Source organism: Rhododendron vialii, chromosome 7a (assembly GCF_030253575.1).
Source record: "Rhododendron vialii isolate Sample 1 chromosome 7a, ASM3025357v1".
In the NCBI taxonomy this organism is placed as follows: domain Eukaryota; kingdom Viridiplantae; phylum Streptophyta; class Magnoliopsida; order Ericales; family Ericaceae; genus Rhododendron; species Rhododendron vialii.
In genome coordinates this window covers 19,196,270-19,209,745 of record NC_080563.1, presented here as the reverse complement: position 1 = coordinate 19,209,745, position 13,476 = coordinate 19,196,270, and positions in this window count along the sequence as shown.

Here is a 13,476-nt window from a genome sequence, read left to right as displayed (position 1 = left end):
TGAAAGGTGAACTACCCAGAACTGGTCGCCACCTTACCCTTAGCTACCAGCATGCACCCATTGGTGCCAACTAAACCAAGTCCAACGCGAAAATTAACCAACATACTAAATTATTACAGACCCAAATACTTAGAAAATCAAAAACAGTCCACCGACACTGAAAAACACAAAATAAACACATAAAATAACACCACCATCCAGCCCTATGCATCATGGATATCCTAGCTCAATCTGAATCACTCCCAGCAAAGTCATCGCTAACCTCTAACTCCGGAAAGTTAAGCGGCTCGTACGGAGCAGAAGTCTGTCCTGTCCCTGTAACACCGTTGTACAACCACTGATTCTGGTGGGCTAGTGTACGCTGATTCTGCCTAATCTGACGCACCTCTTTTTTTTATCTTTTGCTGGCCTTTGGCTAGTGCCGCCTCAAGACAAAAAAATTTCCTCAGCCAAGTGTTTGTGTTGGCATTTGCTGGGGACTCAGTCAATAATGCCCCAAGCTTACCAATAGAATGGGCAGCACTCTTCCGAAGGATAGAACTATCAATATCACCTGGCTTACCCTCATCATTCTTAAAATACTTTGCAGCTAACCCTTCAGTGGCCCTACAAATAGAGGAAATCAGACATGGAAACGGCAACCGAGTGTTGATTGCCGCATCTCTGAATTCTATAATTTTAATAAAAATATATTGGGCCCAGTCACACACAGTATCCTCCTCCATGAATGCCACCAACATATTCCCCGTAGTCTCCGAAGGCTTATTCTCAGTCGCCCGAGGATCTAGATTGTAACACACCAATTGATTCACAAACCGAAACGACGACTTAAATTTACCAGGCCGGTGGGGGAAGATTCTGTTCTTCTTCTTTTCATATAGTACCTCATACACAACATCCTGAATAAACTCCGAATTAGGAGCCGGGTAGTTCGTTTCTCCCGGGGGTCGAGCATAAAGTAACCTTGTTGCAATAATCTCCGGGGTCAATGTCACTGGTAACCTACCAATCCTAGAAGTAACACAGGCCTCGGGGTGTAATTCAGTACCGGTTTCAGGCACAACCATATGCTTATAAAATTCCTCAACTAATTCTATGTTGAAACCAGGATTGGGTTCGAACCAGAAAGACAAACCTTGCCTGATGACCGCCTGAATGACAATGTCGTTCGGTAGGAAGCTATCCCTGACTATGTGTCTCTCCGCTTTGATTCCCTGGCCTTTGCATGAGGCCTCCCACGCCACCTGCTCATCCTGGGCGATTTGATCTCGGTTTCTCCTCTGTGGACGGGTCGGGCCCTCCGCCGGAGCAGGTTCTTGCCCCAAATTTGGATTAGTTGCATGACCGGAAGAACCCACGCCCTTTCCCTTCTCTGCCTCTGTAGCCCTCTTTTTGGGTGCCATGTGCATGATGGGTTTAGTAAAAGGTAGGTTAAGGTTTTTGGGTAAGTTAAGGTTTAGATTTTTGGTGGAATTGAGAGAAGAGTATGTAGTAGAGGTGGGAAAAAGGGAAGTTTTGGTGAAATTTGGAAGGATTTTGGTGGAGGAATAAGGAATTTTCGGAGGTCTGGGTGAAGGTTTTGGGTATGGGGTAATGGAGGGTTAGAGAGAGAGAATGGAGGTTGAAGATGAAAAGAAAAAGAAAGAATACAGATTCCGCCAGCCTTTTTGCTTTTAACCTTTTTCTGCATTTTTTTTAATTAACGGGCCTCGGTATCGATACTGGAGGTGACTGTATCGATACAGTAGAAACTGTTCGATTTTGGCCGTTTGTCCTTTTTTTTTTTTTTGAAGGTTATTATTATTATTTTTTTCTTTTCTTCTTTTTGACAAAGGTTTTAGTCAAGGGTTTTGGGGAAGAATTTCACGCACACGACACCCATCAAGAGTTCTTCAATTTCACCCCCAATAACAACGATACTCCGAACAAGACACCCATAATGCATAAAGCTAGACCACCCCCTGTAGGGAGGTATTCCCGAGCACATACATTTCATTGCCAAACACGTGATATTTGGGAACACGTGGTAAGTACGATTGGACTTATCGCCGGTCAGAATGGAGAAAAGCGATATGGACCAATGGTATGGGAAGTCCTTGGTCCATGAAGTCTGTTCGGCTGATTAAAGGCCAATGACATGAGAAGTCAGTGGTGTAAAACTAAACTGTTCGGCAGATAGAGACATTCTCATTACGTTTGGACCAAGTTACATGTGAAGTCATTGGTCCAGGCAGTCTGTTCGGCAACGAGATGGCCGAACAAGGAAAGAACTCCAAATCGATTGTTGGAGCATAGGGAACATTCTGGAGAGATCCAGAAACAGTGGTATTCCGTTAAGGAATAAGATCCCGAGAATATAGGATCTGAGAAGGATACCCAATGAGAATGGGATGTTCGGCCAGTAATGGAAAAGAATCCTAAAACGACTCCTTTCTATTAAACTGATAAAGGAAACGAGAATCCTTGATATCCTGGGAATCCTATGGCAATAGGGATGCTTGGGCGCCAAGCATTCAAATGTCTATATAAACAGAGTAAGCCTAGAGGTAAAACGTACGCAATACTTTGCATTCTTGCTTTCCTACTGATAATTAGGGTTTGACTGCTAGTACGTGATACTAATTTTGGCATCGGAGGGCCTTCGCCACGAGAGGCAGAGGTGCTCTCACCCCCTGTCTATTTTGCAGATTAGGGTTCCGACGACGAATTAGGGTTCCGGTGAAAAGGCACGAGAAAGCCGTTGCAGTCCAGTTGATCCGAAGCATCAATTGTTTTCATCCCCCTACACCCTCAAACTTGAATCCAACCCACACACCGGCTTCCTAAGTTAGACTCAGGAACTGACTCGAACTGGTTTAAAATTGGACAAATGGACACATATGTGGTCTAATCATAGAAGAACGCCTTGTTTCATCCCCTATGCACGTTACCAACTCTCATAAATTCATGTAAAATATTAGGCTACTCAATTATGAAATAAACACCTACTATTTTACGCAAATGCGAGAAGGGAAAAAAAAAAAACAAAGAACACGGGAATATTTTTTTCAAGATGCAAAATTAACCACGTGGGGACAACTACTCAACGTTAACAACAGCACTGACATGTTCACGAAACGCCAAATATATACATGAGTCCAAGTTAAATAGGAACAAAAGTTCGGCTAATTATAACATGCTCGCTTAATTTTGACAATCAAGCATAACAAACGTATCCCCACAAAAAAAATAAAAATAAAAATAAAATAAAATAAACATTACCCCTAGCAACACCACGAGAACGTGTACAAAGTACACCCCTCCCCCAACTAAAAGCATGCTATGTCCCCAAAGCATGGAGACACAGTAAAAGTAAAATATCAGGGAGAAGAAATGGACCTACGGTTGGCAGCCAATCACCATGACCTCGGCCGATGTTCGAGGAATTTCATGTCAATCGGTTGCCAAACAAGGAACTGCAACCTGCAAAAGACATTAGTACCGTCCGGTTCGTGGTATCCAGGCTCCCGAAACAAAAAGAAAAAAGAAATAGACTCCACCAAATTTTCACGCGATCAACGTGTCATACTTTTCTCCCCATCCCTCGCGGGTGGGCAAGGAACAGGTGGCTATGCAAGACCATGAAGCTATTTTTTTTCGTTTCCAATTTTCTAATTTTTTTGTTGTTGTTGCTTTTTCTCTTTTTTTAAAAAGCAAAAATAACTAAACAAAAGACAAGAATAAAGAACGAAGAAATAAAAGACAAATATACATAGATTGTGCCAAGAACAACAGAATGAAGTAAAATCTCATGTCATTGACACAAAATTGCCCTTACTAACCGGAGCTGGGTACACGATTCTTATTTAAATAGAGGTGTGCGAAGCTATAAAACCCAAGTCAATAATGGGTACCCCTATTGCTAGGAGCCAGGTCCACTTCTCAGTGAAGAAAGTGGTATGCAAAAGCTACCCGTCAGAACGTAGTCATAACGGCTACACAACAGGGTCGTCCGAATAAACAGGATCGACTAAAACCTCATCAGGTTCACCTACTTCCACATATTCTAAGAATGGTTTTAGACGCTGCCCATTAACCTTGGAAATAGTATTATTCTTAGGGTCACAAATATCAACCGAACCATTCGGATAAACCTTATTCACAACGTAGGGACCGTCCCAACGGGACCTCAATTTACCAGGAAACAGATGGAGGCGCGAGTTATACAGTAACACCTTCTGACCAACACTAAAGGTTTTGCGCTGAATATTCCTATCATGATATGCCTTAACCTTAGCCTTATAAATACTCGCGCTCTCATACACATCATTCCTAATCTCCTCAAGCTCACACAATTGGAGCTTCCTATGGACACCCGCCTCAGGTAACCGTGCATTAAGCGACTTAATGGCCCAATAGGCCTTATGCTCCATCTCAACGGGCAAGTGGCAGGCCTTACCATAAACAAGCCGGTAGGGTGAAGCACCCAACACGGTCTTGTAAGCAATGCGGTAGGCCCATAAGGCATCGGTCAACCGCAGTGACCAATCCTTCCTATTCGGGTTCACGGTCTTCTCTAGAATCCCCTTAATTTCACGATTCGCTAGCTCAGCCTGACCGTTAGTTTGGGGGTGATAAGCAGTAGACACCTTGTGAGAGATGTCATACTTGCTCATTAAAGCCCCAAAAGACCTATTACAAAAATGCATGCCCTGATCAGAGATAATGGCACGTGGCATGCCAAATCTCGACAAGATGTTCGTTCGCAAGAACTCTAGCACGACTTTAGAATCGCTGGTCTTAGTGGGGATAGCCTCAACCCACTTGGAAACATAATCCACCGCCAGGAGGATGTACTCATAACCGTCTGACCCTGGAAACGGGCCCATGAAATCAATGCCCCAACAATCGAAGACCTCTATCACAAAAATGTTCTGGAGGGGCATCATATTTCGCGAGCCAATTTTACCTAATTTCTGACACCGGTCACATGACTTATAAAAACATACGCATCCTTGAATAGACTCGGCCAATAGAAACCACACTCACTAACCTTGGCGGCGGTCTTCTTCGCAGAGAAATGACCTCCGCACGCCTCGGTGTGACAAAACTTAAGAATTCCCATATGATCAGCTTCAGGGACATACCGGCGCATAATCTGGTCCGCGCAATACTTGAACACATATGGATCATCATAAATATATTGCCGGACCTCTCTCAAAAATCGCTGCTTCTCAGCTGTGGACCAATAGGGTGGAATCTGCCCAATCACCAAATAATTGGCGATATCTGCAAACCATGGGCACACATTAGCAGCGAACAACTGCTCGTCAGGGAAAGAATCCACAATGGGGAGATGAGAGGTGGGGTCCTCAAACTCCAGACGAGACAGATGGTCGACCACTACATTCTCAACCCCTTTCTTATCCTTAATGACAATGTGAAATTCTTGCAATAAAAGAATCCACCGAATAAGGCAAGCTTTCGTGTCCGACTTGGTCATTAAGTACTTCAAAGCCACATGATCGGTAAAAACCACAATCTGCGACCCTACCAAGTAGGACCGAAACTTATCTAAGGCAAATTCCACCACGAGTAACTCATTCTTTGTGGTGGTATAGTTCATCTGTGCCTCATTCAGCGTCTTGCTTGCGTAATAAACGACGCAGGGATCTTTCCCTCGCCTCTGCCCCAAAAACCGCTCCGACTGCATAGTCGGAGGGGTTACAATTCAACTCAAAGGGCAAACTCCAATCCGGAGGCTGAACAATCGGCGGAGTAGTGAGACTCCGCTTTAATGTATTAAATGCCTCCTCACACACGTCGGACCACACAAAGGGGGTATCCTTTGACAACAACTGACATAACGGTCGGGAGATGGCACTGAAATCCTTAATAAAACGCCGGTAAAAACCGACGTGACCTAAGAAAGACCGGATATCCTTGATAGTCTTGGGAGAAGGAAGACTAGCAATCAAATCAATCTTCGCCTTGTCCACCTCAATACCCTTGGATGAGATAATGTGTCCCAACACAATCCCTTGGGTCACCATGAAGTGGCACTTCTCCCAATTAAGCACAAGTTGCTTCTCCTCACACCGTTTCAAGACATTTCCTAAATTCTCAAGGCATTCGTCAAACGAATCCCCGAAAACTGAAAAATCATCCATAAACACCTCCACTATCTTCTCTACCATGTCGCTAAATATTCTCATCATGCACCTTGAAAAGGTTCCGGGAGCATTGCACAAACCAAACTGCATGCGACGGTAGGCAAACGTACCATAAGGACACGTGAAGGTGGTCTTCTCCTGATCCTCCATGGCTACCTCAATTTGATTGTAGCCAGAGTACCCATCCAGGAAGCAATAGAAAGCCCAGCTAACCACTCTCTCCAAAATTTGATCAATGAATGGGAGAGGAATGTGGTCTTTCCGGGTGCTCGCATTGAGCTTCCGGTAATCGATGCAAACTCGCCACCCCGTTTGAACACGGGTCGGCACTAGCTCGCCCTCGCTGTTCCTGACGACGGTCACACCAGCCTTCTTAGGCACTACCTGCACCGGACTCACCCACTCACTATGGGCTATTTGGTAAATAATACCCGCATCTAAAAGCTTCAACACCTCAGCCCAAACCACCTCCTTCATATTGGGGATCAGACGACGTTGAGGTTGCCTAGAAGGCTTCACATCCTCATCTAGAAAAATGCGGTGTGTACACACCGTTGGGCTAATTCCCTGCAAATCTGCTATTGTCCAACCTATCGCACCTTCGTGCTTTCTCAACAAGGCAGGCAACTTAGCCTCTTGATCCACCTTGAGAGATGAGGAGATTACTACAGGAAAAGTATCATCGCCTTTAAGGAAAGCATACTTAAGTGTGTCCGGCAGAGGCTTTAACTCAGGTTTAGGCGGCTGGACAGACGATGGGAGAGCTTTAGGAAGTGGGGCACCCAGCGGCTCAAGAATTGGGTTCCAAGCGGTACCACACACATCCTCCACTACAAGCATCTCCATTAAACTTCCTACCTCTGGAGAATCTAAGAATGACGCCTCTTCGGCGGTTAAGGCTATCTCCAGAGGATCCTTGTACAACACACTATCAACATGCTCTTGCACTAGTGTGTCGATCAAACTCACCTCATATACCTCCTCATCATCCTCAACCCGGCTATCCACGTTGAAAACATTCACCTCCATTTTCAAGTTCCCAAACTACAATTGGACTTGTCCAGTTTTGCAATTCATGACAGCACTGGAGGTGGCTAGAAAAGGACAACCAAGGATGATAGGAGTCTTCTCAAAGACCTCTGGTATTGGGCAAGTATCCAGGACAATAAAGTCGACTGGAAAAAGAAACTCACCACTTGAGTCAGAACATCTTCCACCACTCCCTTGGGAATTCTCACACTCCGGTGAGCCAACTGTAGCGTGACCGGTGTGGCTTTCAAATCGCCTAGCCCAAGCTTCAATATACCGAATAAGGAAGCAAGTTGACACTTGCTCCTAAATCCAGCAAAGCCTTTTCAAACTTTTGGGCCGCGATAGCTATAGGGATGGTAGGACAACCAAGGTCTTTACACTTGGTGGGGATCTTAGCCTGGAGAATGGAGCTCACTTGCTCCGTCAGAAGCACTTTGTCCTGACTCTTGGTTCTCCGCTTCGACGTACACAGATCCTTCAAGACCTTCACAAACTGAGGAATTACGTCAATGGCTTCCATCAAAGAGATAGGAAACTGAACTTTCTTGAACAATTCAAACATTTGAAAGTTCACATTGGCCTTAGGCTTTGCCACCAAGCGATTTGGATATGGAGCAACAGGTGGCGTTGGAGTCGTGGGGGACGCAGTTGCAGGCACCACCACTTCAGGAGACTCCACCTTTTTCTCTTGCTCAGGAACACTTCCCAAGTTTGGAACGACTGCTGGTGCAGCTACCGGCACCGGGGGTGGCATCGATTTCTGCTTTGGAGGTAAGTCCTTATCAATCACCTTCCCACTTATGAGAGTGATCGCCTTAGCCTCTTCCAGACTGAGATTTGGATTACTTAGGCTAGAAGAATCGCCCACATAAAGAGTACCAACGGCATTGACTAGAGGTTGAGAAGGGAACTTTCCCTTCTCCTGCTGGACTTGTCCAACTGCCACCGTAAACTGGGTCAATTAGGTCCTAATGTCACCAATTGCTTGTTTCGTTTGTTCAGTGAAGCTTAACTGAGACTGCATGAGAGCCTTCATCATCTCATCAGTCTGCTTATCCCGCAGGGGATGATTAATGCCAGGGGGTGGTCCAAAAGATGAAGGACCGAACCCCTGCTGCTGCTGAGGAGGGTAACGAAACTAGGTCATTTGGCCTTGAGGAGGCCGAAATTGCTGAACTTGTGGCTGAGGTGGTGCCTGGGGTTGCATCGGGGCTTTTTGATCCCTCCAACTCAAAAGTGGGTTTTGGGCCCACCCTGGATTGTAGGTATTCGAATACGGATCCCAACGCTGGTTAAGCGCGTTCACCTCAACCTGATTACTATGGTATGCGTCTTTGACAATGGGAAACGCGGGGCAAGCAGTGACAAGATGCCCTGGACACTCACATAATGCACACACCTCCTCGACTCTCACCTCATTTGCCTGATGGACTTGCTTAAGGTTCAAGTCCTCTAATTGCCTAGCCATCTTGTCCAATTGAGACTGGACATTATGCTCTCACACGCTCAAAGGAAAAATGCCGGACCCACTGGGTCCCTGTGCAACCATGGCCCTATCACCGAGATCGGAAGGTTTCCAACTTCGGTGTTTCTCAACCAACTCGTTGAGGAAGTCCCACGTATCGTCTGGGGTTTTTGTCTAGGAAATCCTCCTCCTTACAGAGGTACTCAAGTTGTTGGGTCGTCGCAACATTCAGACCCAAGTAAAAAAATGACACCAATTGGGCTTTGACAAACCCGTGGTGTGGCAAGGACAAAAGCAAGTCCTTGAACCTCTCCCAGCACCTTAAAAACGACTCGCCCTCTTTCTGCTTATATGATTGGATTTGGCGAGTCAGGTACTTTGATTTACTTTCCGAGAAATATTTTTTGTAAAATAAATCTCGGACAACAGCCCACGTCCTAAGAGACTGTAGTTTCTGCATCCGCAGCCACTTATCCGCATTGTCCCTTAGCGATGCTGGGAAAAGCTTAAGATAAGCATTCTCCCACTGAGTAGTGGTGGCCAGGGTCCGCACCAACCCCTCGAAATGACGAACGTGCTCATACGGATCCTCATTCTCCTTCCCATAAAATAGGGGAAGGGCATTATGCATGCCAGGTTTTATGGTGAAAGCATTATGTGCTTCCACCGTCTCAGTTGGCAGAACTATTGGACCGAGAGGAGTGGTCCTCGCAGGATGCAAGTGATTACGCATCGACACTAGTGGCTCTGCCATCTGTGGTTCGATTATTAAATCAACGAAAAGGCCCCCGATATCAAAAGAATCACCACTAAAAGATTCTTGATCCACGGTTTCTCTCGGCACTCTCTCAATGGCTACGAGACGCCTGGTATTGTCTCGATAGTACTTAGGTTTTAGAGGTGATTGCTTTCCTACGATGGAGGATTGCTTACCTCTACCTATGTTTACTCAAGACAACTAAAGAAACTAAAAAGAAAATATAAATAAAACTAACTACCCGAATTCTTTAACACACGTTACCGTCCCCGGCAACGGCACCAAAAATGCTTGACGATTTCCTAGACCTAAAATAATGGGTTGCCCCAAGCGTAGGGTGGAGACCGACGCAACATAATATATACGGTAAGACCGGAGTCGAATCCACAAAGACGATGAAGCGTGTGCCGTGGAACCTCGGGTTGTATTATTAAAATAGCTCTTAGGTAGCCACCCCTTGTCTTTTGGTTGATTGATCAACTAATGCTATTGATAAATTTCTTGAAAGATTAAAAAGAGAGGCCCGGTCGTTAGGAATCCGGCGCTTGCTACCCAATCAGAATCCACTCGCTTTTCAAAGTTTTAAAAAAATGATTAAATTTAGGGAGAATTGGAAACCCCAAAGAATGCGAATCCTAAGGTTGCCAGTCCCCGTACACAACAGCGAACAGGTTTTGGTCCCCCGTTTCCGCTCACATGAGCCCTGGCAATGCCTTGGATTCGTCCAACGGACGTAGTTTTCACCAACTAAATTATTTAATTAAATTAATGTGCAGAAAAATTACGAGACGAATCCTAATTGGGTCGTGGTGCGCCTTTACCCAGCGACCATACTTCAGAAAAATTACTCACTCATTATTAAAAATAAAAGGAAAGAAAAATAAACCTTGACTTGCATCATGCTTGAAATCTAATTTAAACAAGAGATTAAAACTAAGTTAAGATCTACGAGCAACTTCAATTAAGAATGAAATGTAAAATAAGTTACTAGAAGATGTGTTCTTGAACAAAACTTGAAGATTTCGAAGGAATTGAAAGAGCTCTGAAAAAAATAAGAACGCCAAAAAGAAAACTGCTACTAAAAAAAATCTAACCTAAAAACAAAGTTTTCTGGGGTATTTATAGGGAAACCCCTATATTCGGAATTAAAGAACGATTAAACAACCATTATTTTCGTTGCGGCCGTCGATTAAACAATGATTATTTCCATTGTTTCCGTCGGTATCGATACTTTAATTTGAGGTATCGATACAAATATGTCTGTTCAGTCTTTGACCAATTTTTGAACCACTTTGTATCGATATAGGGAATACGTGTATCGATACCGCTAAGCATAACTGCTAGCTTTCCATCCTTGCGTCGGTTTTGACCACCCGACATGCAAACGACATCACCCGAGGTCTACGCCTCCGCTTTAGCATCCCGACAACATATGGACCGGCCTCGGGGCCACTCATTCCAACCTTGGCGCTAAGTCCACCTTATTACCTGTGAAAATATCAGAAACACAAAACCAAAGCAAAGCACGGCATCAAGTGGAAAATGGAATAAAACGAGCCTCTAATGCGCTAAATCGCCCTACTTAGGCGCTCATATCCAAGATATCACGCGCCTATCACATAATATCCAAGTTTCTTTTCCAGTCAATATTATTTGGTACAGTAAGTTTATTTTCTTTGAGAATAATGGCAAGTGGATTGAAAGATCCCATTTTTTGAATCTGAGAATTAAATAACATAACAATCAATTATGAAGGGCAACAAAAACTTTAAATTTTATTTTAATATTGGTTCCCTCTACCATATGTTAAAAGAAAAATATTGGCAACCCTACACACCGTGAAGAGCATGTCTCGATGGGAAATCCTCTACTCTTTATCATTTGTGTAGATAAGCTCAACGTTTTAATTTTACTATCTAGACACTATACCATGCCGAGCAAAATTAAATAACCAATATAGCTTTGGTCCTATAAATAATAATAGTGACTCAGATGGTGAGGATACTATTATTTACCTAACTCCATGACCCATCGTTCCGTTATGAATTATCTCTGATGGAGAAGTAATTCACACAACAATTATCATAGACCTATCCTTTAAGGAAATTTGTACCGATGAGGCCATAATTAATTTTGCCCGATGGGAGAGAAGGTTCTAAAACCATCACACAAAATTAATTACATTATCTACATACTAGTAATGGAGACCGTGAGATTTATAAAAATAAACTCCCTCTCCCACTTAGTTATTTAATTTTTCTTTTTGAGGGTTATCAAAATTTTTGAGTTTGCAAAAAACGTGATCTAGGTCAAAGACCATATATTACCATGTTGTCCCAATAAAGTAAACTATCACATATGCAAATAATATGAAAACACAAATAATAAGGAAACACAAGATAAAGAATTCAGTTATTATGGTCAAGAGATACAATTTTTGAGCAACAAGGAATCCTTCCAAACTTGAAATCCATCAGCTATACTTGTGCGGAAGGCTGAGATAATTTGAATCAATCAAGGAAACCCAAAAATCCAACTGTGCTTAGGCAAGAAAATTCGAATTTGACATATTCTCGCGTAAACAGCACAACATTTAGTATTTTGGCCATATCTTCCTCATCTGACCTCTAATTTAAGTGATTCAAATTGGGTTGGATTCGAAATTCAATTATCTACAACTTTTGTGAAGAGCAGATTTTCTAATTCCAACATTTACTGGGTCGAAATAGTCCTGTAATCAGACCCTACGAATCTAGAAAAAATCTATTGCGAGCCAAACAACTTGTATCTTTTGTATCTACCATTTTCGATCTCCAAATAACCGTCAAATGCTATTACAATCGAAGAAACATACATACATCGATCTTATGCCTCCATTGGAGTTCACATGCTGTAGGGAGGTATTCCCGAGAACATACATTTTGTTGCCGAACACGTGATATTCGGGAGCACGTGGTAAGTATGACAGGACTTACCGCCGGGCAGTTTGGTGAACAGTGATATGGACCAATGATATGGGAAGTCATTAATCCATGTTGTCTGTTCGGCAAATTAAGGGCCAATAATATGAGAAGTCATGGCTATAAACTGATTGTTCGACAGTTAGAGACATTCCGATTATATCGAACCAAGTTACATGTGAAGTAGCTGGTCCGAAGCAGACTGTTCGGTTATAAAACAGCCGAATAGATGAAGCAAGAACCAAGCACGTGATACGAGGGATCACGGGTTAAAAGCAATGCAAATGGTATGTGGGACCATAGTTTGAATATAGACAGGACAGTCATCGTGCTAAACAAGTATTCGGCAATATGGACCAGTAACATGAGAAGTCAATGGTCTAAGCCGTCTGTTCGGCCATGAGATGGCCGAGCAAAGAAAGAGCTCCAATCAAGAATAGGAGCATAGGGAATACTCTGGAAGATTCCAGAGTAGTCATGTCCCGTAAAGGAATAAGATCTCGGGAATATAGGATCTAGTAAAGATACCCAATGAGAATGGGATGTTCAGCTCATTATGGAAAAGGATCCAAAGAGGACTCTTTTAATGAGCTGATAAAGGAAACGAGAATCCTTGATGTCCTGGGTTTCTTATACGAGTTGGGAATCCTATGGCAATAGGGATGCTTGGGCGCCAAGCATACGAATGTCTATATAAACAGAGTAAACCTAGAGGTAAAAGGTACGCAATACATTGTATTATTCGATATTCACCTACTGATAATTGGGGTTTCTTTAGTCCGAAATACTGACAAAGGCATCGGAGGGCCTTTGCCACGAGAGCCAAAGGTGCACTCACTCCTTGTCTGTTTTGCAGGATAAGGGTTTCGTTGACAAACTAGGGTTCCGGTCAAGAGGCACGTGAAGCCGTTGCACTCTAGTGCTGTTCAGAGCACTACTTGAATTTGTCCACCTACAATTGGAGCCGTCTGTGGCAAGCGAAAGAGTTCCCTTTGAAATACGACCATGGTGGAAGCAGATCCAGCAACACCACACGACCCAAAGGATGTGTTAGTTGGAGGAGGGGATAAATCTCCATCCGGGGCTCCGAAAAAGCCCGAGGGAGGACAC